The sequence below is a fragment of the Kogia breviceps genome, chromosome 1 (assembly GCF_026419965.1).
Source record: "Kogia breviceps isolate mKogBre1 chromosome 1, mKogBre1 haplotype 1, whole genome shotgun sequence".
NCBI classification, from domain to species: Eukaryota; Metazoa; Chordata; class Mammalia; order Artiodactyla; family Physeteridae; genus Kogia; species Kogia breviceps.
In genome coordinates, this window is record NC_081310.1 from 66,683,400 (window position 1) to 66,709,630 (window position 26,231).

At 45.7% G+C, this 26,231-nt stretch overlaps 1 protein-coding gene across 1 annotated transcript in view; it reads right to left on the reverse strand.

Annotated features, from left to right (window-relative positions):
• Positions 1-7,618: 7,618 nt before the first annotated feature.
• SNRPE (small nuclear ribonucleoprotein polypeptide E) overlaps positions 7,619-26,231 on the reverse strand; it is a 167,171-nt gene continuing 148,558 nt past the window's right edge. Inside the window, exons 10-12 of the transcript XR_010840593.1 lie at positions 23,379-23,640; positions 12,375-12,397; positions 7,619-8,551 (exon numbers count right to left, since the gene is read on the reverse strand). The gene's annotated coding sequence lies outside the window, so the exon portion shown is untranslated. The remainder of the gene's footprint in view (positions 8,552-12,374; positions 12,398-23,378; positions 23,641-26,231) is intronic.

Sequence of the window (26,231 nt, forward strand, 5' to 3'; positions counted from 1 at the left end):
ATCCCCTACCCCCATCTCCCACCTTTAATCTTCTAGGCCCCATTTTCCGCCTTCATATCACTTACAACAATTGATATTTACTTATTTTATCGGTTTTCTTGTGCTTTTCTGTTTCCACTTTAGACTGTAGGCTCTGTGAGGGAAGAAACTTGTCTGCTCTACTTTCCATTTAATTTCCAGGGCCCGTAAGGAGATGCTCAAAATATATTTGCTGAAGGAATGACTTTGATTGGCTTCAGTGAGTGTGGTCTCCAATCCACTTCGTGTGGTGTCAAACCTGCTCCTGAGACACTGGTGGGGGCTGCAGTGTCCGGAGTTGCTGAGGTTCCCCACACTGCTTTAACCTCCAAGGTTAGAGACAGTGTAAAATGCAAGTGCATGTTGGAGAAGTATAAAAGGATTAAATTCACTGAATCGTGTGAATTGCTTTCCTCACTGTTACAGGAGCAGGGCCTGGGAGAGAAGCTCCAGGAGAGGAAGTAAGCTGAGAGCACATGGAAATCCCTGTCTGGCTGCTGTGCCTGAAGCCCTTCCTGTTTCCCGCAAGACCACTGGCACCTCCCAAGGGCCATTTTCTCTGTGCAACCTAGAGGAGGGAGCTTGTAGCTTGGGTCAGGTCAGGGTAGGCCCAGCCTAGCAGAGCTTTTCTGGGTACCAGCTCTTCCTCCTACTGACTGAGGAAGTGCTTTTCTAGATCCCTGTAGTCAGACATTTGAGTCAGGAGTGAATCAGGAGTATTCGCTCAGGTGGGCCTTGGCTTTCAGAGGAGGCACTCCCTTCCAGCTGACACTGGTGGGCCTCTAACTCAGTTTAATCCAAGTTTTTCCAGAGTCGCCCTCAGTCTTGATTAGTATGGAAGCTGCTCAGGAAGATAACAGGTGGATTCATAGAATGTTTCATTTGCCTATCGGAATCTGAGAATATAAGATCTGGAAGGAATCAGCCTCCCAGAACCATCTCCTCCGGTCCTCTCTTTGTGCACAGAAAGGAGAGGTACCAAGGCTGGTACTTTATAAGTATGATCTCCTTTTTAAAAAAATTATTTATTTATTTATTTATTTGGCTGCGCCAGGTCTTAGTTGTAGCACGTGGGATCTTCACTGTGGCATGTGGTATCTTCAGTTGTGGTGTGAGAACTCTTAGTTGTGGCATGCATATGGGATCTAGTTTCCTGGCCAGGGTTTGAACCTGGGCCCCTGCATTGGAAGTGTGGAGCCTTAGCCACTGGACCACCAGGAAAGTCCCACATGATCTCCTTTAATCTCTCAACAACTCTGTGAAGATGGAACAGTTCCACTTTACAGATGAGGAAAATGATTCTCAGAGAGAGGAAGGGAAGTTTCCAAGACCACGTCATGAAGGGGCAAGAGTTGACATTTGAATCCAGGTTTCTGGCCCTCAAATCCATGCTTTTTCTACTATACCACCCTGCTTCACTTCTTATGGGGTCCTTAGACTCTGAACCATACAAACTAACACTTGAGTATTATTTAACAGCCTAGATTCTAGCTTAGACTCTAGAAGTAGAAACAGCTCTTTGCTTCTTACGTGACAGTCAGCCTCCTGTCCCCCAAGTGGAGGAGGACTTTCTCCCAAGGAAGGACAGAGGTCTCAACCCATACAACCACCCCCAACACAATTGCATGTGTGCACACACAGGGACCCCACTCGGTGCATGTGCTCTTGAGTGCGCTAGTGCTGATGACTTGAGTCCTTTACATATACAAACACATGCACACACATGCACATGCGTGCTTCTAAAACATCTTTGCTCTATTCTTCACATGGGTAGCTACTATGGGGAATCGAGCAGGGGGAAGAGGGCTGGAGTAGTCATTCTCACCTCCAGAACTAGCATGCATTCTCTCTCTAAATTACTAGTAGTCCTAAATGCTGGGGATAAAAAGCAGGCCACATGTCTCAATGGTCAACTTGGAATGGGTGCAGTGCAAGGACAGCCACCTGCCTCTGAGAGGGCACCTGCCACACACATGCACGCACGCACGCACGCATGCACACAGGTGCACGTACACACAATGGTTGATTTTTTTCTTCTTTCTATTCTTTCCCATCCCTTCCTTCAGAGGGGGGCCATTGGGCCCCACCTGAAAAGGCAGCTGATTGAGGGACGGACTGAAAGAGGTAAAGAGGGTGTCCGCTTCCCAGAAGCCTGGGCAATTTAGAAAATCCTGCTGCAGCCTCCTCCCCTTCACCTCCACCCTACCCCGGGGCTTATACTGCCCCACCCCCACCCCCTAACTTTTTTTTTTAAACTCTCTTTCCTGTCTTAAGGAGACCTAGATCCTCATCCTGGGAGGGACTGACAACAATTAACAAAGGCACCATGGAGTAAAGACAATTAACAATCCAGAAAAGAGGGGAAAGAGAGGCTTTGTTCTGGTCTCCATGGCAACGGGGGGGAGGAGGGAGGAGGAGGAGAAGGAGAAGGGCCATCCAGAGAGGCTGATACTTTCACTTTCCTTTCATCCCTCCCATCTCCCGCCCCCTTGGTTTTCTGCCGGGGAGACTGAGGGGATTTTGAAGAGCACAGGGCTAGGACAGGGCAAGTCTGCAGGCTACAGATTCGAGGTGGGTGACTGAGGCTCGTGCCCCAGCTGAGGACTCGCTGAGGAATCGAGGCCAGAGGGACAGCCTTGGACCTGAAGCAAAGGCGTCCTCCCTTCCTCCTCCTTCTCTGAAGGGCTTATCTTGTGCTAAGAACTGTACCCAAAGTCTCTGTTCCAGACAGCTCGTGGCCAAAAAGAGCTTGGGTGGCTTGTGCTTCCTTCCTCATCAGAATACAGTGGGAAGTGGGGCGAGGTGCAGGACTGGCCGCCACAAATTACAGGGCCCACTGCAAAATGACACGTGGCGTCTTTGTTTCAAAGTATTAAGAATTCAAGATGGTGATAGCAGGGCATTAAATCAAGCAGAGGGCACGTACGGCTGCACAGGTTGAAGGCCTTGGAAACTGGCCCTGTCAGAAGGCAGCCTGGGGGCTGGGCTCTGCCTGCCTGCTCAGTGAATGTGCGTGTTGAGGGGGGAGGGAGAGAACACTTTGGAGCAAGTCTTTCCTTCCTGGATTTCTATTTCCTCATCCATTAACGAGGAGATTGAACTAGGTGATCTGGGCTAGGTCATCTGTGAGTCAGGGCTTCCTTTTCCCCAGGAGAAGGACTTTCCAGGCTTCTCTCCACTGCACACAGTTCTGAGCTCCACCTCAGAGAGAAACCAAGTACAGAACACTCATTCTTAAGAGTGGGGTGTTCCAATGCCCAGCTCCAAGGCTTCCCTGCTTGGAAAAGGCAGAAGACAATGATGTGCAAGTGCCAAAACCCAGCTGGAGAACATTGCTGTGGGTTTGCAGGGAATTAGAAGGCACCTTCGATATCACAAGGTGCTGGTAGCCAGAGCAGAAGTGTCTTGGCAGGAGAAGCTAGGCACACCAGCCCAGCCTTGTGGGTGGGCCTCTCCGTTAGGCACAGGAGACTGGCTGCCAGGACATTTCTTGCTCCCAGCAGCCCAATGTCATGAGACAAAGTGGGTCAGGGACTCCAGAGTCTTATCCTTCTCGGGCTCAGCCTTACTGCCCTGTAGGTTCAAGTGAAATGAAGAATATTAATCAGAAATCCAAATCAAGGAGAAAAAAATTCAGCTCTGTCAGAGGCCCCAAACTAGGCAAAAAGTCAAAGATTCTGCTCTCTGCTTTTCTCTCTCTGCCTGGAGGGTATCCTCCCAGGAACTCCTTTTAGGGATGCTATTATGGACCCTTCCCCAAATTCGTATATCCTAGCCCATAATACTTCAGAATGTGACATACTTGGAGACAGGGTCTTTACAGAGGCAGTTAAGTTAAAATGGAGTAATTAGGGTGAGCCCTAATCCAATAGGACTGTTGTCTTTATAAGAAGAGGAAATTTGCATGCAGACACACACAGAGGAAAGACAAGGAGAATATGGGCACCTCTTAGCCAGGGAGGGAGGGTTGAGACAGATCCTTCCCTTGTGGCCTTCAGAAGGAACCAACTCTGCCAACACCTTGATTGTGGACTTCTAGGCTCCAGAACTGTGAGAAAATAAACTTCTGCTGTTTAAGCCACCCACTCTGTGGTACTTTGTTAGAGCAGCCCTAGCAAGTTACTATGGATGCTTAGGGGTTGGGAGGTCTGCACAACCTTGAGGCTGCCTGGACTCAGAGAATGAGTCTGCATGAAGGGGAAGGCTTTTGCACTTGCATTGCAGCACTATTTTAACTTGAAACAAAACTGACCTATTACTCTCTTCCCTCATAGATCAGTCTTTTAAATGTTTTATTTCTTTTGGTATTGGTTTAACACGTTTTGTTGTTTTTAATACCTTTAGTCTTTTATTTTTCTGGTTTTAATGATTTTACTTATCTCAGTCATTTTTAATCTCTGTTTTTTCTTTCTTCTAGATATTTTATACTATTTTCTTTTTTATATATATACTATTTTCTTTTATCTCATCTTATCTTCTAGATTTATTGTTATTGTATTATCTTTTTATTTTCCATCTTCTATTTCTAACCTTTGCCTTACCGTGTCTTTGTTCCATCTTTTAATTTCTTTTTAGTTTATTTGGTTTGTTTTTAGTTCATATTATCACTTTGCCTGCTGCCCTTTTTTTAGAACTGGTCTTACCATCTTTTTAATTCTTCTTAGTTTACTTTATCTTTTTATTGACTGTTGTATTATCTTCCATATTTTACTGTTTTCGATTCTCTCAGCTCATTAAATGCGGAGGCTGGAGACACAGCCCTCAGGGGAGAGCTGGGAGGCTAACCCACCCCCAAGCTGAGGAGGCTGGAGGCTCTACCTCCTTGAGCTGACCCTCCCAGCAATTCCCAATAGATGCCCAGTTTGCTCCAAAGCTGGCTCCTCCCATCTATAAGAATTAATCTGTGTAATATAGGAGACCTTGGGATAAAATTCTCCCAGGAAGATAATCAGGTTTGCTTATAGTAATAGCACATTAGAACTGTTGGAAGAGCCTAGCTTTCTCACATCATATGCCATCAGACTGCTCCATGTGCACTGCATCATCTAACACTTAACCATCACTAGATGTTAGACCAAGGCTGTAAAGAAACCACACTATTTGTAAGGGTGGCTGTGGTGGGTAGGAATTTCGCTTCGGGAAGGAATCCCAGCATAACTCCTCAGGTTTAATTTTGACAAGAAACCAAGTTCTCTGGATCCTTGCAACAAAAGTCCTTGGGAAGAGGCACAGTGGAGGGTCTTCTGAAATCCTTACATCTTAGCTGCCTCTCATTCATTCATGTATCTGATAAATATGGAGAATCTACTATGTGCATGAACTGTGCTAGGCAATGAGGACAAAGTGAAGAGCAAAAAGATCTAGGCTCCTTGCCGTCATAAAGTTTATAGTCTAATAAAAGTATCTTTACCTATGACTGATCTGATTTGCCCTCCTTCCACGCAAGATTAAAAGAGGTTATTGTGTCAGAGACTGCTAGTTGTCCCACAAGATGTTTTTCTCTTCTAGAATAGTACAAGTTTTTGCTGAGAAACTGACTGCCAATCAAAAGGCTGCATTTCCTACTCTCCCTTGCAGCTAAACATGGCCATGTGCCTAGGTTCTGCCCTATAAGACCTAAGTAGAAGTGATAATACAACTTCCTGGTGCTGCCCCATAGGACCTACACAAAGTAATACATGCAACTCTCTGGTCATGTCCTTAACAAGAAAGGAAGTAATCTGCCCATTCTTTCTCCCTTTTGCTGGCTGGAAGAGGAAGTATTCTGCCCATTCTTTCTCCCTTATGGTGGCAGGAGCTGTACTAGGTATCTCAGGCCATGAGGTGGGGCATTAAAAAAGGAGTCTGGGTCTCTGATACTACAGAGCCCCCATGAAGCTCTGTACAGCTTATTTTTGGAAAATTACAGGAGAGACTAATAAACTGAGACACTGTGACACTGGCCTTTGTTACAGTAGCTGAATCGGTTCTCTTTAGCATGTAGGTCTCCCCCAAAACTTTCCCTTCTTTTGAGGTGAGCCTGGAATCATGTCCTTCTGAGAAGTCTCAGAGGAGAGTTAGATATATCCCTGCTGGGTTGCGCCTGTAGGCAAGAAAGAGAACCTTTCCTTGTCACCAGGGTGCATGAGAGTGGATGAGCTGCCACATTTCATGACTGTACAAGCCTCCTCGCTGTGTCCTGTTTTCTTGAGTCCTGGAAAAGTAAGCTAGGTCTTAGCTCTTGTTCCCACTTTAGAAATCCTTTTCATGAAAAAACTGTGCAAACAGAAGGACCTATTCTGTTAAAAACTATCTTTCATCAGAGGAATCTACACCAATGACCATACTGACCCCACCCCTCCACCAGCAAGGTGATTCCTCTCCAAATTTTCTACTGTTGGCTTAGAACTCCAAGCTGGCCCTTAAGATGGTTACTTTCATGCTCCCCAGTCACACTTTCAGTTACTTCTTCAGCTGTTGGAGCTCCCTGCCATCAGCCCGGCCCCTCTGCAGACAGAGGCTGCTGTGAAAGCCTGCAGATTCTTCCACCGCTGAAAGCTCGGTAGAATCCTAACACTGTGAATTTAGTCTCGCTTCTACTCAATCAGGTGACAGTAACCCCTTGTATTTGTCTGCTCAGGCTACTGTAACAAGATGCTGTAGACTGGGTGGCCTAAACAACAGAAATTCATTCCGCACAATTCTGGAGGCTAGAAGTCCAAGATCTAGGTGCCAGCCGATTGAATTCCTGATGGGAACTCTGCTCCTGGCTTGTAGGCTGCTGACTTCTCCCTGTATTTGTACTTGGTGAAGAGAGCTTTCATCTCTCTTCTCTTCCTCTTCTTATAAGAACACTAATTCCCATCATGGAGGCCTACCCTCATGATCTCATCTAGACCTAATTACCTCCCAAAGGTCTCACATCCAAATCAATATTTACTCAATATTTATCAGATACATGAATGAATGAGAGGCAGCTAAGATGTAAGGATTTCAGAAGACCCTCCACTGTGCCTCTTCCCAAGGACTTTTGTTGCAAGGATCCAGAGAACTTGGTTTCTTGTCAAAATTAAACCTGAGAGGGCTTCCCTGGTGGCGCAGTGGTTGGGGGTCCGCCTGCCGATGCGGGGAGCGCGGGTTCGTGCCCGGTCCGGGAGGATCCCGCGTGCCACAGAGCGGCTGGGCCCGTGAGCCATGGCCGCTGAGCCTGCGCATCCGGAGCCTGTGCTCCACAACGGGAGAGGCCACAGCAGTGAGAGGCCCGCGTACCGCAAAAAAAAAAAAAAAAATTAAACCTGAGGAGTTATGCTGGAATTCCTTCCCAAAGCGAAATTCCTACCCACCACAGCCACCCTTACCAATAGTGTTAGAGCTTCAACATGTGTGTTCTGGGGGGACACAAGCATTCAGTCCATGATACCCCTCATCCCCACTCCTTTCTGTCTTCAGTTCTTAAAAATAAATAAATTGAGTCATAATCCTGTATAATTCTAAACTATCAAAGGATAATAGTTACATCCTTCCAGAAGATTCCTTGAAGTTGCCTCCTAATATCTAAAGTAGTCCTCCCAGCACAGGGCTGGATAGGTCTCTCAGTAAAAACTCCTATCACTTTTTTCTTCCTTCCAGTTTTATTGAGATACAATTGACACACAGCACTTATAAGTTTACGGTGTACAGCATAATGATTTGACTTACATATGTCATGAAATGATTACCACAAAATTTATTGAACATCCATCATCTCATATAGATACAAAATTAAAGAAACAAAAAAATTTTTTTTTCTTGTGATGAGAACTCTTAGGATTTACTCTCAAGAATTTCATATATAACATACAGCAGTGTGGGTTGTATTTATCATGCTGTATATTATATCCCTCGTACTTATTTGTCTTATAAGTGGAAGTTCATACCTTTTGACCACTTTCATCCAATTCCCCCTCCAGCCTCCCCTGCCTCTGGTAACCACAAATCTGTTCTCTTTTTCTATTTTTTTGTTTGCTTTTTAAAAATATTTTTATTGGAGTATAGTTGATTTACAATATTGTGTTAGATTCAGGTATACAGCAAACTGAATCAGTTCTACATATACATATACCCATTCTTTTTTTAGATTCTTTTCCCTTATAGGCCATTGCAGAATATTGAGTTGTGTTCCCTGTGCTATATAGTAGGTCCTTATTAGTTCTCTATTTTATATATAGTAGTGTGTGTATGTCAGTCCCAATCTCCCAATTTATCCCTCTTCCCCGGCCTTTTTTTTTTGAAGTATAATTGACCTTCAACACTATGTTAGTTCCTGTGACACAGCATAGCATAGTGATTTAGTATTTCTATACATTTCAAAATTATCACCACGAGGGCTTCCCTGGTGGCACAGTGGTTGAGAGTCCGCCTGCCGATGCAGGGGACACGGGTTCGTGCCCTGGTCCGGGAAGATCCCCCATGCCGCGGAGCGGCTGGGCCCCTGAGCCATGGCCGCTGAGCCTGTGCGTCCGGAGCCTGTGCTCCGTAACGGGAGAGGCCCCAACAGTGAGAGGCCCGTGTACCACTAAAAAAAAAAAAAAAAAAAAAAAAATTATCACCACGATAAGTCTAGTTACGATATGTCACTATAACAAAGGTAATACATAGTTATGTACTATATTCCCCACACTGTACATAGCAATATATATATGATTATTTTAAGTTGCTGATCTCTTAAATTCAAACACACTTTAACAACCCTCCATTTTTACTCCTCCCACCCCCATCACGTTTAATGTTTTTGACATCATATTTTACATCTTTTTGTTTTGTGTATCCCTTACCTACTTATTGTGGATATAGCTGATTTTACTGTTTTTGTCTTTTTACCTTCTTACTAGCTTTATACATGGCTGATTTATACTACCTTTACTGTATATTAGCCTTTACCAATGAGATCGTTCCATGTGTAATTTTCATGTTTCTCATGGCCTTTTCTTTTTCGGTCGGAGAGGTCTCTTTAACATTTCTTGTGAAGCTGATTTGGTGGTGCTGAACTCTTTTAGCTTTTGCTTGTCTGTAAAACTTTTGATCTCTCCATCACATCTGAATGAAAGTCCTGCCTGGTAGACCATTCTTTTTTTTTTTTTTTTTTTTTTCAGTACGCGGGCCTCTCACTGTTGTGGCCTCTCCCACTGCGAAGCACAGGCTTCGGATGCTCAGGCTAAGTGGCCATGGCTCACAGGCCCAGCCACTCCATGGCATGTGGGATCCTCCCGGACCGGGGCACAAACCCGTGTCCCCTGCATCGGCAGGTGGACTCTCAACCACTGAGCCACCAGGGAAGCCCCTGGTAGACCATTCTCAGTTGTAGGTTTTTCCCTTTCATCACTTTAAATATATCCTATCACTCCCTTCTGACCTGCAGAGTTTCTGCTGAAAAGTCACCTCATAGTCTCCCTTGTATGTAACTTATTGCTTTTCTCTTGCCACTTTTAATATTCTCTCTTTATCTTTAATTTCTTTTTTCATTTTTAATTACAGTGTGTCTTGGTGTGGTCCTCTTTGGGCTGATCCTATTTGGGACACTCTGTGCTTCCTGGACCTGGATGTGTCATTTCCCAGATTAGGGAAGTTTTCAGCTATTATGTCTTCAGATATGCTCTCTGTCCCTTTCTTTCTCTCTTCTCCTTCTGGGACCTCTGTAATGTGAATATTAGTGTGCATGATATTGTCCCAGAGGTCTCTTAAACTGTCCTCATTTCTTTTTATTCCTTTTTTTCATTTTCCTGTTCAGCTTCAGTGATTTCCACTTACTGTGTCTTCCCGCTTGCTGATCTGTTCCTCTGTATCATTTAATCTGCTGTTGATTCCTTCTAGTGTATTTTAAATTTCAGTTATTGTATTCTTCCTCTCTGTTTGGTTCTTTTTTATATTTTCTAACTCAGTTAAAAACTTCTAACTTCTCACTCTGTTCATCCATTCTTCTCCCAAGTTCTTTGAACATCTTTGCAGTCATTACCTCAAACTCCCTATTGAGTAGATTGCCTATTTCCACTTCACTTAGTTCTTCTTCTGGGGTTTTACTTTGTTCTTTCATTTGGAAGATATTCCTGTCACCTCATTTTGCCTAATTTTCTATTTTTTCTATGTAACTGTTAGGTTGGTTACATTTCCTAACCTTGGAGAAATGGCCTTTTGAAGATCCTATATGTTCCAGCAGTGCTCTCCCTTGTGGTCATCAGAGCTATATGTTCTAGGGGTGCCCTATATTTGGGCTGCATAGGTCCTCCTCTGGTGGCAGGCTGACTATTTTGGGCAGTCTCGTAGGCATGGCTGGCCCCTGGTCTGGCTGGTTGTCAGGGCTGAGTCACAAGGCTGCTGGCTGCAGGGCCCTGAAGGATCTTGGGGCTAGTGCTGGCCCACTGGTGGGTAGAGCTGGGTTCTGCAGTGGGTGGTTGTGAGTCTGAGGGTCCCAGATCTAGTGTCAACCTGCTGGTGGGAAGGGCCAGTTCCTGACATGGCTGGCTGCAGGGTCTGGGGTGTTGGCCTGCTGGTAAGTGGGGCTGGGGCCCAGGGGGTCCTGGAGTTGGTGCTAGCTTGCTTGTGGGTGGGCTGTGTCCTGGTTTGGGAGGCTGCAAGGCTATGGTAGTCCTAGGGCTGTTTTCTGCTGTTGGCAGGTGAAGCCAGGGTCCATGGGATCCCAGGGCTGATGCCTGCCCATTGATGAGTGAGACCAGGTCCTGGGGCTAGTGCTGGCCCACTGGTGGGCAGACCTGTGTCCTGGCTGCAGGACCCTAGGGGTCCCAGGGCTAGTGCCAGTGAACTGGTGTGTGGTGCTGGGTCCTGGGCCCTCTGTTGCACAGGCCCAGATTCCAGGGCCACTATGGGCTCAGGGAGTCTTAAGGCAGCAGGCTTGCTGGTGGGTGGGGCTGAGACTCTACCCAGCTAGTTACATGGCGTAAGGCATCCCGGTACTGGGTCCCACGGGCTGGTGGGCAGGTTTGGGTCCCAGCCCTAACAGGCTACAGGGAGGACTCCAAAGTGGCACTTACCAGCTCCAGGGTCCTCATGGTAGAACAAACTCCCCAGAATGGCTACTGCCAGTGTCTTTGTCTTCAGGTTGAGCTCCAGTTTCCTCCAGCCTCTCCGGGAGGCTCTCCAAGATCAGCAGGTAGGTCTGACCCAGGTTCCTTTCAAATTACTGCTCTGCCCTGGGTCTCAGAACATGTGAGATTTTGTGTGTGCTCTTTAAGAGTGGAGTTTCTATTTCCCACGGCCCCCTGGCTCTCCCCGGAAATGAGTCCTATTGGCCTTCAGTGCCATACATTCTGGAGGCTCGTCTTCCTGGTGCAGGACTCCCTGGCTGGGGAGCCTGCTATGGGGCTCTGGTCACTCACTCCTCAGGGAGAACCTCTGCAATTGTGATTATCCTCCTGTTTGTGAGTTGCCCACCTGTGGGTATGGGTCTTGAGTATACCACGTCTCTGCCCTCCTTACTTATCTTGTTGTGGTTCCTTCTTTATATCTTTAGTTGCAGAAGCTGTTTTCTGGTAGTCTTCCAGTCTTTCTCATCAATAGTTGCTCTGTAAATAGGTGTAATTTTGGTGTGCCTGTGGGAGGAGGTGAGCTCAGGGTCTTCCTGTTCCTCCGTCTTGGCCCTAAACTCCTATTACTTTTTATTTTAGGATGTAACTAGATCTATGAAATAATTTCATTTCTAAGAATTAGGTCCTTTTTTGCAGTTCTATGTGGAAAATGAGGCAAAGGGGAATTGGCCATTTCAATCTCAATGTCACTAAGCTTCTAGATTCTTAAAATTGTAGTCAGTCTGTGAGGATATCTGTGGTAGTAAGTCTCCAAGATGGATTCCCAGTGATGCCCACCTCTAGGTGTGCATGCCCTTGCCCTGCTGTAATCCCTTTCCACTGAGTGTGAGCTGGACTTAGTGACTCATTTCTGATGAACAGAATAAGGTAGAAGTGACAATATATGATTTGGAGACCAGGTCATAAAAGCCAGATTGGCATTTGGATCATTCACTCTGAGAGAAGTCACCTGCCATGTCAAGCAGCCTTGTGGAAAGACCCATGTGTTAAGGAACTCAGGCCTCCTGCCCGCAGCCATGTGAGTGAGCTTGGAAGCAGACACTCCAGCCCCAGTCAAGTCTCCAGAGACTACAGCCCTGGCTGATAACTTCCCAAGAGACCTCCTAAGAGAATCTGAGCCAGAATCACTCAGCTAAGCACATCTGGACTCCTGAACCTCAGAAACTGTGTGAGATAACAGTGTTTATTATTTTGAGATGCAAAGTTTGGGGGTAATTTTTTATGCAGCAATAGGTAGGGAGATCATAGATAAGGTGTCAGTATCAGTAAGATAACTCCATAGCTTCAACATATATTTACCTTCTATGGATGGGATCAGCCATCTGCAAAAAAGAAAATCAATATGTAAACAGGAATCTGAGAGAATATTTATTCTCTGGAAAGCATGATTTAATCATCTGCATAATTTGTATTCTCCCAAACCTCATATCATGATGCTGGACACAAAATTAGCTAATTGATTAATTGATGATTGCTTATTGAGATTTGCATTGCTTTCTATTTGCCTTGTTTAAAACAAATAGTTTGTAGATTCGCAAAGCTCTTTCTGGAGTGAAGAAGAGTTATTTTCACTGGTGAATCCATTTAAAATGTCTTATTTGAAGTCTTTACTGACCACACCTACCTCCACCCTTATCTTCACACCAGCCATCCATGGCACCCTGAAAACACCTCTGTTATGGCACTTGGCTCTGCATTGTAATTGTCTGATTACTTACTATCTCCATCATTAGGCTGGGAGATTTTTCAAGGCAGAGACTGTGACTTATTCAACTTTGTTCTTAGAACAGAGCAGTCTCTGACCCATAGTACAAGATCAAAAAATATGTCTTACATGAATGAATATGAATATATTAATGAAGGAAGGAATAAATAAATGAATAAATGAGTTGGCCTTGGAATAAAACTAAGTAGCCTGAGGAAAATTCCTTCACCCTCAGATTTCTGTTCACCTATGAAATGAAGGGATTGGACAAGTTTATGACTAAGACCCCTTTCCATTCAGACCTTCCATGATTTATGATTGAAGATGGGAGTGGGAACCTATGCCTTCTATGACCTTCAAAAAGCAGTGTTGGGAAGAAAATAATAAAGATAAGAGTGGAAATCAGTGAAATAGGAAACAGACCAACAATGAAGAAAATCAATGAAAGTAAAGGCTGGTTCTTTGAAAAGATCAGTAAAATCGATAAACTTCTAGCTAGACTGATCAACAAAAAAAGAGGAAAGACACAAATTACCAACATCAGGATGAAAAGGAGGGAGCGTCACTTCAAATCCTGTAGACATTAAAAGGATAAGAAGGGAGTATTATTAACAACTTTTTAGAATAAATTTGGCAACTTAAATGAAATGAACAAATTACTTGAAATGTACATTAGAAAAACTGGCCCAAGAAGAAATAGAAAATCTGAATAGCCTTCTATCTATTAAAGACTTGAGTTCATAATTTTTTGAAAAAACTTGCAAAACTCTATCAATGATTTGAGGATTAAATAATACTAATAATACATTAATTGTTTCAGAAAGCAGAGGAAGAAGGAACATTTCCCAGCTCATATTATGAGTCCAGCGTTACACTGATGCCACAACCAAAGATATTACAAGGAAAGAAAACTACAGAGTAATATCCCTTGAACATAGACACAAAGCCTTAACAAAATTTTTGCAAATAGGGCTTCCCTGGTGGCTCAGTGGTTAAGAATCTGCCTGCCAAAGTAGGGGACATGGGTTTGAGCCCTGGTCCGGGAAGATGCCACATGCTGCGGAGCAACTAAGCCCATGCTCCACAGCTACTGAGCCTGCACTCTAGAGCCCGTGAGCCACAACTACTGAGCCCACGAGCCACAACTACTGAGCCTACGTGCCACAACTACTGACACCTGCGTGCCTAGAGCCCAAGCTCTGCAACAAGAGAAGCCACCGCAATGAGAAGGCAGCACACTGCTACGAAGAGTGGCCCCCGCTCGCCACAACTAGGGAAAGCCTGCATGCAGAAACAAAGACCCAACACAGCCAAAAATAAATTAATTAAATAAATAACTTAAAAACAAAAATTTTTGCAAATAGAACCCAGCAATATACAAAAGGATAATACATAGGACCAAATGGGATAGTCCAGGAATGCAGGGCATACACTGTGTAAAAGAAAAAATAAAACTGATGTTATTCACAGCTAAAATGATACGTATGTAGAAAACTAATGAATTTACCAAAAAACTGCCAGAACTAATAAGTCAATTGATCGAGGTTGCAGAATACAAGGTCAGTATACAAAAATCAGTTCTATTTCTATATACTTGTAACAAACTATTGGAATATGAAATGAAAAGATGCCACTTACAGTAGCTTCTCACTCCTCTTGCCTCTGGAAGTGGAGTGAACAAGAAGAGAGAAAGCAAAAGTTTCACGTGCCTGGAGGGAAACAGATGCTACAGAGATGAATTTAAAAAGAAAGCAAGCAAGCTGAGTTAATCTGGGAGTTTGATTGTCACTAAGAATGCGTTTCTGTTTCATCATTCAGTTTCTAGCTCAGCCTTCCAGCTCAGACCTGTGCAGCAGCGTCTCTGGAAGCTCCTTCATTCTTAGGCCTTCTCCTTGCCCCCTGGGCACAGTTCCTTACTCGCACCTGGGCTGCTACCTCCCAGGACACCCCTCAGGACCCTTCCTGAGTCCACCTACGAACCTGCCAAAGGCAGAGGGGTTGGGGCGGCGCTCTCAGGTGATGCTAGGCTTCCCAAAGGGTGCTGTCACCCCTAGAAAGGATTTCTGCTTGGTGATGTCTCCGAGGAGTCCAGGGAGGTAACCGGTTGTGCACTGATTCAGTTGGGAGGGAGATAGCACAACTTTAGATGGCTCTCTGGTCGAGCTAAATCAGCCTGGGGAAGGGCAGGTCTGTGTCTCCAGCTGGTTTGGGAGTGGGAGAGTGGCATCGGGGACTTCTGCACCAAGAATCCTTAGGATGTTATGAGGTTTCTCCACAGTTTCCTTATCTTAAAGTTTTTACCCATTCATCCAGTGTGCACAGGATTGGGGCATCTCTTTTGTCTTGGTTATATCCTCAGAAGCAGAGGAAAACTCATGAGAATGACAGTCTGGAAAACAAAAGTGCACAGAGAAGGCTCAGACCATTGGGGCAGATGCCAGAAGCTCTGGGATATTTGAGGGTGGCTGTGGACAAAGAGTCCACCTTGGGGTGTAAGGGGAACACTTCTGCATTATTGGCCAGTGAGCAATTCCCTCTAAATAATCTTAGGAAGGAATGGAGGGACTTCCGTGGTGCTCCAGTGGTTAAGAATCCACCTTCCAATGCCAGGTAATACTCAGAGAATACTTAGAGATAAGTTTAGTGAAGTTGTGTAAGACATTTATATGGAAAACTACAAAACATTGCTGAGAGAAATTAAAGATCTAAATGAAGAGATATGCAATGTTGGGACTTCCCTGGTTGCACAGTGGTTAGGAATCCACCTGCCAGTGCAGGGGACATGGGTTCGAGCCCTGGTCCAGGAAGATCCCACATGCCGCAGAGCAACTAGGCCCGTGTGCCACAACTACTGAGCCTGACCTCTGGAGCCTGCAAGCCACAACTACTGAGTCTGTATCCCACAGCTACTGAGGCCCTCACACCTAGAGCCTGTGCTCTGCAACAAGAGAGGCCACCACAATGAGAAGCCCACGCACCGCAGCGAAGAGTGGCCCCCACACACTGCAACTAGAGAAAGCCTGCATGCAACAACGAAGACCCAACACAGCCAAAAATAAATAAATAAATAAAATGTTTTTAGAATTACCTTTTTTAAAAAAAGAGAGATGCAGTGTTCATGGATGGGAAGACTCAATATTGTTAAAATGTTAATGCTCCCAAAATTGACCTATAGATTCAATGAAACCCCAATCATAATCACTGCTATGGACTGAATTTGTGTCTCCCCTCTCCAAATTCACATGTTGAAATCCTAATTCCAATGATTGCATTAGGTGTGAGGCCTTTGGGTGATGATTAGGTCATGAGGGCAGAGCCCTCACAAAAGGAATTAGTGCCCTTATAAAAAGTTTCCAGAGAGAACCCTTGCCCCCTCTGCTATGTCAGGACACAGTAAAAAAAGATGGCCATCTATGAACCAGGAAGCAGGCTCTCACCAGACACTGAATCTGCTAGTCCCTTGATCTTGGACTGCCCAGCTTCCAGAACTGAGAAATAAATTTCTGTTGTTTAAGCCTAGGATAAGTCTGTGGTATTCTGTTATAGCAGCCCCAGGGACTAAGGTAATCACCCAGTAATTTTTGCAGAAATTGACAAGCTTATTCTAAAATTTACATGGAAATTCAAAGGACCTAGAACATCCAAAACTATCTTGAAAAAGAAGAGCAAAGTAGGACTTGATTTCAACACATACTCTAAAGCTATAGTAATGAAGTCAGTGTGGTGTTGGTGTAAGGATGGGCAGTGAAACAGACCAGAGAGTCCATAAATAGACCTACACATGTTTTGTCAATTGATTTAGACAAGGACAGTAATTAATGAATTTATTTATTTATTTTCCCATGACTTTTTAAAAAAAATATGATGCTAAGCCTATTTTTTCAAATATTTATTTATTTATTTATTATTTAGTTGTGCCAGGTCTTAGTTGCAGCAGGTGGGCTCCTTAGTTGCAGCATGCGGGCTCCTTGGTGCCACAGTAATTTAAAGAGGAAAGGATATCTTTTCAACAAATGAAGCTAGAACAACTGCATAGTCTTATGGAAAAAAATACACCTTGACCACAACCTGATAACACATACAAAAATAAACTAGAAATGGATCATAGACCTAAACATAAAAGCAAAAATAATAAAATTCTAAAAGAAAACATAGGAGAAAATCTTTATTACCTTGGAGTTATTAAAGATTTCTAAGGACACCAAAAAAGAAACAATAAATTTGACTCCATTGAAATTGGAGACGTCTGCTCTTCAAAGGACACTTTGGAAAAACAATAAAGGAAGTCACAGACCACAGCCTGGGGAAAAGTATTTATAATACATGTATCTGACAGAGGACTTGTGTTCAGAATATATAAAGAACTCTTATGTTTCAATAATAAGGCAAACAACCCAGTTTTTTTTAAATGGACAAAATATTTGAACAATAACTTCACTGAAGAAAATCTGTGAATGGCCAATAAGGTATATTCAACATCTTTAGTTATCAAGGAAATGCAAATAAAAACTGCAATGAGATTTTATTACACTCCTATTGGAATGGCTAAAAGAAAAAAGATGGACAATGCAAAGTGTGAGCAAGGACGCAGAGCAACTGGAACATTCATATATTGTTGATGGGTGCATAAAATGCACCACTTTAGAAAAGATTTTGATGATTTCTTATAAAATTAGCATACACTTAGCATACAACCCCAAAATTCCCCTACTAGATATATACCGAAGAGAAATGAAAATATATACCCACAAAGACTTTTTTAATATATAAATTTATTTATTTATTTTTGGCTGTGTTGGGTGTTTGTTGCTGCGCATGGGCTTTCTCTAGTTGTGCAAGGGGGCACTACTCTTCGTTGCGGTACGAGGCCTTCACATTGTCGTGGCTTCTCTTGTTGCAGAGCATGGACTCTAGGCACGCAGGCTTCAGTAGTTGTGGCTCGCGGGCTCTAGAGTCAGTAGTTGTGGCTCGCGGGCTCTAGAGTGCAGGCTCAGTAGTTGTGGCACACGGGCTTAGTTGTTCTGCGGCATGTGAGATCTTCCCGGACCAGGGCTCAAACCCGTGTCCCCTGCATTGGCAGGCAGATTCTTAACCACTGCACCACCAGGGAAGCCCCACAAAGACTTTTATACTAATGTTGAAGGAAGTTTTATTCATAACGGCCCCAAAGTGGAAATAATCCAGGTGTCCATGAACAAGTATAAAGAAAGAAATTGTGGTGAAGTCACACAATAGAATACTACTCAGCAATGAAAAGAAAAACTACAGGTTCATGCAACAACTGGGGGAAGCCAGACACAAGTGTCCATGCTCCATGGTTCCATTTATATGAAAATCTTGAATTTTCAAAGCTAGTCTATGGTGACAGAAAACAGATCAGTGGTTGCCTGGGGCCAGTGGTTGGAGGAAACATTTTGGGGATGATGGAAATGTTCTATATCTTGATTGTGGTAGTGGTTACATAGGTTTAAAAATTTGTCAAAACTCATCGAACTATACATCTAAAAATGGTGTTTTACTTTAAGTAAATTACACCTCAATAAAGTTAATTTAAAAAGAAAAAAAGGCAACGTTGGCCACATCCCACATTGAAGGAGTAGAGTTTGAGGTTGGTTTCAGTCTCTATCTTCCCATCTCCAGCATCCCCCTTTTCCAACATCTTTACCCCAAAGCCATCCCACAGCAGGGAATCCTTTCTCTAGGAAAGGTCTCTTTCCCAGCATGTCCTCCTGCCACCTGCCACCCCCAGCCAGGCCTTTCCTCACCAGCCTCCACAATCCAGAGCCTCCTGTACCCCTGACCAGCTAGCTGGCTTTCAGAATAAGCTGTCTGTGTTTTCCCAGGTAAGGACTTGAGGTCAAAGCTGACCAGTCTTAGCAAATTGTGTTCAGCTGATGCAGAGTTGGCCCTCGACTAAACACATCAGCCTCACCAGCTCTCACTGGGTCTTGGCAAGGGTGAGAGACTGCACATAGACTCTCTGGCACCTCCGCCTCCAGACCTCCACACTTCTCCTGTGGATCACAGACCCAGGCTCTCCGGCCTGTACATGAAGTCTCTGGCCTAGGCTTCTTGGTCTCTTCTCCACCGGAGTCTCATCCTCTTTTCGGGTCCTAGCTCCTTCTGTCCCACGTCCTCTCCTGCCCCTAAGACATCATTCCACCTAGGAAATCCCAAATAGAACTGTTTAAAAGAAAGAAATCCAGATTGGCAGTGATTGTGGCTTAGGACCCCACTGATGACTCATTAGAATCCCTTGAGAAAGAACAGCCTGAGCTGGCCAGTGTTCCTCCCCACCAGGCGAATGACTCTTTGCAAGGCTGGATGACCTTGTTGCTCACATTATTCATGGACCATGCCACCACTCACCCCTCCCTCCCCCGGGGAGATACATATATACAAACCATTTGGAGACAAAGGAAACAATGCTAGCTAAGCATACTAAAAGGGTGCCAAGAGGGCTGAGAGGCTTGGTTAGGGCTCCTGCCCTGCATTTATTTCTAGAGTCTTCTTTGCACCCCTGTTCCAGGAAGAGGCTAAAGCGTGGAATCCAGGTGGGCAGTGAGGGCCAGAAACTGTGGGGGTTTGAGCAACAGCATCATTAGGGGAGCTATGGTTCTTTGGCCCCAGCCCCTTGTCTTCCTCCTGCTTTTGGACAGAAAAGAGGATGCAATTACCCTGGTCATGGGAATGGCTGGACCCGTCCGACTTGAAGACAATGACTTGGCCAGAGCACGTGGGCGAGCCCAGGAGACTGGCTCAGGTCTGCGTCTTCCTGGGAGGAAGTGAGGCATTGTTTCGGGGGCTGTGTGGGCCCGCTGGAACTCTGCACAATGCAGGGATCAGTGGATGCCAGGTCCAGCCCACCATCGGGAACTTGTTTATTGCTTTAATGACCCCACAGTGGATCCACCTGGAAACAGACCTGCTAATGAGCGGAGACAGAGCTGGCACAGCCCCAAGGGAAGCCTGTCGGGCCAGCTCCCCTGGAGGAGCTAAGGGTGTGTGGTCTGAGACTGGGAGATCTGGGAAGTAGAGACCTCTGTTCTGTCTGGGAAAACCACAGGGAGATATCATGCTTCTCCATCCCCATCCGCCTCCTGCTATGGGGTCATGAGAAGGCAGAGTCAGGGAAGGGGCTGTGAGGTTGAGAATGGGAGGCATAACTGGGCTTCCCATTCTAGCCTCTGCTCCAAACTGCTGGTGGCCTTGACCAAGCTAAGCCTTCTGGACCTCAGTGTCTCCAACTTTTGGGAAGGGATACCAAAATCATTCCTGCTGTGTCTCTACTTTCCCAGGGTGTTGGGAGGATAAGGTAAGATCAGACACAGCAACTGCTTTGAACTCCTTGGAAGAAAAAAAACTTTTAGACATCAAGGCTTTATACTGTTTGCTTCTTTGCACTGTGGCTGGAACCTGGGAGCTTGGGGAGATGTACAGTCTGGGACCCACTTTTCCTAGACTGTTTGTCAGACACCTGCCAGAGACTGAGACAAAACGTAAAAACTGCCCCTGCGTCAAGGACATCTGGGAGTCAAGGGTGGGCATCATAGGAGGGGGCAATGGTGTGCCGGAGCCAGCCTATGCCGGATCACGAGAGCCAAGTGTTCAATGTTCAGGAGTGTTAAATCCAATGGTAGCTTGCAATCAGCTGCCATAGGGGTTTTAAAACTGCAGAAATCAGAAATCTCTACAGATCAGGACTTTTTTTTTGAGAGCTGGTTTTTCAGACAGGGTCTGCAGAAGGCTCACTCAGTGCTATTATGACCCCACTGCACTCCCCATCCAGGTGTCACTGAGCAGGTGTGGCTTATTTGCCCTCTGGACAGAGGCCCCTGGAGATTGGAGGCCTGAGCACTTAATGGCCCCCATCCAGGCAGTAGTGGGGCAGGAGTGGCCAGTGAGATGTAGGTTACTGGACTCAGTGCTGGAGCTAGGAGAAGAGTTGTCTCTTCTATACCACAGTGAGCTCTGAGGGATGAGAGCCAAACCAAAAACTCCAGATGGGTGCTGAAGACCACTTCTGCTCTGGTGTTTCTTTGGCCTGGTTCAAGCACAACAAGGATTGGGGATGGGGTTGGGAGACCACATGAGTTGAACATATCAGGCATCTATGAGGACACTTATAGGAGGATAACTCAGAGATCTCATTAATTATTTGAGGAATTGTTTATTTGCTTGAGTTTTGTTTTTAATGTAAGAAGTTTCTTTATAAACTGAAAATGGGTGATGGTCATAGATCATCTGACATAGCAGGCAGTGAGGGATAAAATTATGACTGAAGGCGGAAGCTGGCAATGACCTGAGATGGGTCAAAGGGACCGCTCTGGTCCTGGAAGCCAGGATACCTGGGCTCTACATCTGGCAAATCCCTGTCTCTCCGTGGGCCTCCACTTTCTCATCTCTCCTCTGCAGTACATCTTTCACAGGTAAATGCATGTGCTCCAGAGTCCAGGAGGTCCTGGGCTTAAGTATTGCCTCTTATTAGCTGTGTGACCTAGGGAAGGTTGATGTCTCTGATCCCATCAGAGTTACCCAGAGTTACTGGGAGAATTAAGTAGGATAATTCATGTGAACTCTTGGACAGACCCTGGCACACTATGGGTGTGCAGTAATGAATGGCTGCAGTGGTCAGGCCTTCATTCTGAGGCGTTACCGCTCTCTAAAGCAAGATGACATGGGATGGGGGTGGGGGCCCAGGAAGGACCTGCCACTTAAAAGAAGTAGGATATGGTGGCGCAGTGGTTAAGAATCCACCTGCCAATGCAGGCGACACGGGTTCCAGCCCTGGTCCGGGAAGATCTCACATGTCACAGAACAACTAAGCCCATGTGCCACAACTACTGAGCCTGCTCCCTAGAGCCCGCGAGCCACAACTACTGAAGCCCGTGCACCTAGAGCCCGAACTCTGCAACAAGAGGAACCACCGCAATGAGAAGCCCCCACACCCCAACGAAGAGTAGCCCCCGCTCGCTGCAACTAGAGAAAGCCCGCGCGCAGCAACGAAGACCCAATGCAGCCAAAACTAAATAAATTAAATAAATAAATGTTTATAAAAAATGAAGTAGGAGACTTTGAATCCCCTGTCAGGTAAAGCTCTGCATCTCCAGGTGATCTTACCAGGGGATTTCAACCCAGCAAAGTGCAAGTCACAACCTCCCAGAGGAGACCCCCATATTGTCACAAGGAAACCACATAAATGATCTGAGGTGGAGAGGCAGGGCACTAGGGTTTTGGTTTTGACTTGGGCAAGTCACTTAGCTGCTCTTGTTTCCAGTTCTCTCTTTTAGGACATGGAGCTCCTCTTTGCCTGCCTCATAGCCCCAGACAAATGAGGTCATGCTGATGAGCAGAATGAAATCAGTTTAAAATATTTTAGAGTACTCTGTGGAGTGTATTATTATCACAAATAATAATATAATTAATCTCCATGGCCCAGGACAGCCCTTGGAGATTTATCTGTGGGTAGAAGAATTTTCCTCTTTCCGTTCTTTTCCAGGGAGGTTTTTTCCAGTAGTAGCCTGCTCACCTCGGGTTCAGAGAGGAGCTGAGTGTCCAGTGTTGTCCATGGTCCTGTCTTCCACCCTCCCACTCGTCCCTCCACTGGGAAATCTAGATATATTTTTAGGGAAACTCATTCCTCCCGCCCTGGTTTCCTTTCTAGGGCATGCCTGGGAAAGCTCTCTGAACTTGGGCTCAGAGGCTGCTGCAGGGATGTGCTTGAACAGTTCTCTCTGACCCTGGGCTTTGGTCCCCAGGAGGGCTGAACAGGGGAGGAGGCCCAGGTCCAGAAAGACAAGAGGTGTGGCAGAGACAAGGAGAGTGAGAAATGCAGTAAAGTCTGGGGTGGTGGGCGGGGACACAACTGCTGAGGCCCCCAAGGAGAGAAAATGAGTAAACAGGCCAGCCACTGTCCCTGGTTTCTCATTGGAGGCTGATGGCAGGGCTCCAGGCCCATGGCAGGTCAGCTTCGGCTTCGTAGAGCTGGATGGAGGGGGGGCAGGCGGGTGACACAAACTCCTCTGGGAATGAGGTAAATAATCTTCAGCTGCAACAATAAAGATCAGTTATGACCTAATTGCCCAGCCCATTTCAAAGGCCCAGGGGGTGGGTCTCTTCCTCTTGTCCTTCCAGGTTTAATTATCTGAAGAGTCTTTGGACCTTGAGAGACTCAAAAGAGAAAGATCTGCAAATAATTAAGCCAGGGAATAGTCTTCACGAAAGAGGTGTCTGTAGGTATAGGGCGGGGTTGGGGGGAGTCGGGGGGAGACAGAGGGCGTGGCTGGTCCCCCTCGGTGCATCTGCGTGGGTTGCGTGAGGGTTGGGAACCAAGACTGGAGAAGAGGTAGAGAGGCAGCTGAGGCTGACAAGAGCTCCAGGGCCAGGAAGAAAACCAGAGTGTGAGCCCCGAGGGTCCTCATTCTCTGCCCAGTAAGGCAGGTACCTGGGGAAGGCTGTCCTCTGTGGAGCCCTCTTACCAAGGTGTTCTTTACACTGTTAATGGCTCCTTTTCAAATACTACAGTTGTTGGCAGTATCCTCTGAAGGGACTGAAAGAACTCAAAACACTAAACGAGTCAGATTAATTATTGCACTCACGGTTGCAGTCCACGCCGACACAGAGTCCAGGAAAGCATCTGCAGTCATCTCCTACTCACTCCACTTGACACCACTGCAGTAGTCTCTCTCTCTGACACCATCCCCGCAAAGTTCTCTCATGTTCAGCAAAGCCCCTTGCCTCCACTTGGCGATAGGCCTGGTACGGTCTCACCCAACTTGCCCAAATCCACGTTCTGCCTGACATGCGTCACAAAAATATATCACAGCAGTGGCAGAGATCAATTTCACACATGATTGAAACCTGTGAAGGAATCATGGCACACAGGTTACACACTCCTGCTAGGATTGGGGCTGGGCCCACTGGTTTTCCTTAGAGGAGTTTTGGGATAGCAGTTCATTTGGCCTGGTCCTTTGTTTCTAATAGAGGTACCCATAAGGACCCTAATGGGATTTTTATATCTCCTCCACCATGTTTGCCCTTGGATTCCCGAGTAACCCCTTTAGAATCACAACCTTTTAGCATCTGAAGGAACAGTAAAGGTCTCCAAGTCCATTTTACAGATGGGGAAACTGAGTGTTCTTTCCTAACCCAAAGCTGGCTGTCTGGGCTCTCATTTGCTTTCTAAATGACTTTTCACAGTGTTTTTTGCTAGTTAGGTATATCTTTATTATGATAGCTTTACATGTGCCCCTATATCATATGGCTTATTAACATGACGATGGAGGCTCACCCTAGATTAAACTGTGTCCCCAGGCAGCCCACTGGGGACTCACACACAAGTTGCCTGTGAGCATGAGACCCATCCCGTACTCAAGCATTGAGGCTGTACCGTGTTTTAAAATTACCTTGGTATATTTATATATTAGAGTTCTTTTCTATTTTGAAAATGCTTTCCCATTGTGCTTTGGCTCACTGGGGCAATGTAGTTCTCCTGGTTGTGCCAATAGGCTTTTCAATCAAAAACAAGAAAAAAAAAATCCACATTTTTCTACTTCTTTATATAGCTCTGCTTTTTCAGGAAAATAAATATTTGTTGAATTGAGAAAAATGTTTTTGTACCTTGTGTGTTTTGCTGTTATTGTTGTTAAATAAGTGCTTTCGGTGACAGGGCTTTTGTTCTGAGAAAGGACTTTTTATGTTGGGGTTGGGAGGAATGTTGTGCATCCATGGGGCTGTTAGGAGTTTCAAAGTGGGAGAGTCTTAAGTCATCCAAGCCAGCAGTGGCTCCTCTTCTCCCCCACTTTGTTTCTGTCTAATTCACACCTTCCTTCCTATCACCAATGCCATCACCCCTCCCACCCAACTTAGCTTTCTAACCATTATGTGGTAGGAGAGCAGGGAAGACGGTAGTGCAGTCTGTCTACTGAAGTCCCAGGACCACTGGAAGCTCCACAGAACCCATCCAATCCAGAGTTGGGGGATAGGTGAAGCAGCAACATCCCACCTTGGGGTTTGAGTGCCTGGCCACCAACGTCGCTCCTTTGCCCACCCCCAGGGATATTTCCAATGCCCACAATCCACCTGGCTCTCTCAAGGATCTTTTCACACAGTGAGTTTCACTTAGGTGGAGCGAGGCCCTAGGAGCAAGGACACGGTGTGGGTACATGCCAATGCCAGCCCCCTCTCACAGGGCTTTTCCCTCTCTTGTGATTCATCTCTCCACTTGTCAAACGCTTGCTGAGTACTGCCACAGGCTCAGCACTCTGCTGGGTCTCTGGCGATGCAATGGTGAAGGAGACACAGCCCAGGCCCTTTAGAATTCAGCCTCTGGCAGGGCACAGACACTGAGACATTTGATCACACCTTATGGATGGTAAATATTAGGGTGGGGAAAGCTCTGGATGATATGGGGGCAAGCAGGAGGGACACCTGACTCAGGAGGCTGAACTTTCTTAAAAGAGATGTAGGTTTTCGTCAATTGAAGAAGGGAAAAAGCATTCTAGGAGAAAGAACAATGTGTGAAACAATGACTGAAAAGAAATGTCAAGTAGTTCAGTTCGGTCAAACAGGAGGGATGGCTGTAGGAAAGTGCTGGCAGGAAATGAGAGCTGGTTGGGCTCATTTATTTATACCAAGCACTGTTTTGAGACTAGCTCCCTGCTCTCATGGGGCTTCTATTCTAGCGGGGGAGGCAGTAAAAACCAAGCAAACAAACATATCAGAGTGATAAGTGGCAAGCAGAGAATCACTGCAGGAAGGCACCTGGATGAGTAACAGAGGCACTACTTTGGGTTGGGCAGCCAGAAGAACCTTTCTGGAGAGAACTGAATAAGAAAGTTGGCCATGTGAAAATAAGGTATCCCGGCAGCGGAAACAGCTACAAATGAGGCCCCAGTCAACAGAGCTGTTTGAGGACATTTGAACAGTGGAATCGGGTTAAAAGACCCCCTCACTCCTACTTCTCTAGCGCCTTGAAATAGTTATTGCTGCGTAACAAATTACCCCAGAATTTAGTGACATAAAGCAATGAACATATTATCTCACATAGTTTCTTAGGATCAGGAATCTGGAAGCAGCTTAGCTGGGTGTTTCTGGCTCAGGGTCTCTCTTCCTACCCCGTGGGCCTCTGCATATGGCTACTCGCAACATGGCAGCTTGCTTTGCCCAGAGTGAGTAATCTGAGACAGAGACAGAGAGAAAGATAGCACACCCAAAACAATGGCCACAGTTTTTGATAAGCTATCTCAGAAGTGGCATTCCATCACTTTTGTCATATGCTATTGGTGCACTGTTCAAGGGACTACACAAAGGTGTGACTCTCAGGAACAGGATCACTGGGGGCCATTGTGGAGGCTGGCTACCTCTGCCCTCTGGCTCCTAGTGTTCACATCCCTTCCACATGCAAAATACACTCACCACCACCCCCCCACCAAGACCCAAAAGTCTTGCCC